Source organism: Capsicum annuum, unplaced genomic scaffold (genome assembly GCF_002878395.1).
Source record: "Capsicum annuum cultivar UCD-10X-F1 unplaced genomic scaffold, UCD10Xv1.1 ctg16235, whole genome shotgun sequence".
In the NCBI taxonomy this organism is placed as follows: Eukaryota; Viridiplantae; Streptophyta; class Magnoliopsida; order Solanales; family Solanaceae; genus Capsicum; species Capsicum annuum.
Window position 1 is genome coordinate 3,060 of NW_025821784.1, and position 1,133 is coordinate 4,192.

Sequence of the window (1,133 nt, forward strand, 5' to 3'; positions counted from 1 at the left end):
ACAAATTTAATGTATCAATAATAATTTTATCTAAACCCAATACTTTCGGTAGTGAATATAACTTTATGAACAAAAGTTCATTAAAATTGTAATAATTTTTAGCCATAACATTGTAATTTTAAAAGAAATACATAAATAATAAAAATCTTAAAAATTGAATCCATAAAATTTAAATGTTAGATCAGCATTTCACAAGTCACTCCTTATTGGGTGGGTGAATCGTATAAAATGCCAACACTCCCTAATCACTCCCCACATTGCACCCCAAGTCCCGAACGAAAGGCAAAAACCTCTCTGTTTCTTCTACTCTAGAATTTCCGAATTCAGTTATTCAAACAAACTGAAACAGAGCCAAAAAGGAATATCAAAAAATGGGTTCAATTAACCAGAGCCTAACTCAAACAGAGGATGAAGCATTCGTATTTGCAATGCAATTGGCCAGTGCTTCTGTACTTCCTATGGTCCTAAAAGCAGCCGTAGAACTTGACCTTCTTGAAATTATGGCTAAGGCTGGTCCAGGTGCATTCATTTCTCCTTCTGAGATTGCTGCTCAGCTCCCTACAAAGAATCCAGAGGCACCCGTTATGCTTGATCGAATGTTTAGGCTTCTTGCTACTTACTCTGTGCTTAATTGTACACTCAGGACCCTCCCTGATAGCCGTGTTGAGCGGCTTTATAGTCTGGTTCCGGTGTGTAAGTTCCTGACTAAGAATGGGGATGGTGTTTCTATTGCCCCCCTTTTGCTCATGAATCAAGATAAAGTCCTCATGGAGAGCTGGTAAATTCCCTGTGAGGCAACAAAATTAATGGCATTTTTGGTACATTATAACTATTATTTATTTAAAATCACAACGGTCAAAAGTATTTTATTTAGTTACTTAAACTCTGTGTCAAGTTAAAATCTGATAAACAAATTGAAACAGTGAGCGTGCCTCAATAATATGTAAGCCACTAGTTAGTTGGATGGTTAACATATATCTTTGTATCAGTATCCGAACTGATTTTTTTCTTTTCAATTGTAGGTACCACTTAACAGATGCAGTACTTGATGGTGGAGTCCCATTCAACAAGGCTTATGGAATGAAAAACATTCGAGTACCATGGTACAGATCCAAGATTCAACAAGGTTTTCA

The 1,133-nt window shown here is 36.3% G+C and overlaps 1 pseudogene; it reads left to right on the top strand.

Annotated features, from left to right (window-relative positions):
• The first annotated feature begins 232 nt into the window (after positions 1-232).
• On the top strand, positions 233-1,126 carry LOC124890350 (annotated as a pseudogene).
• Positions 1,127-1,133: the final 7 nt, after the last annotated feature.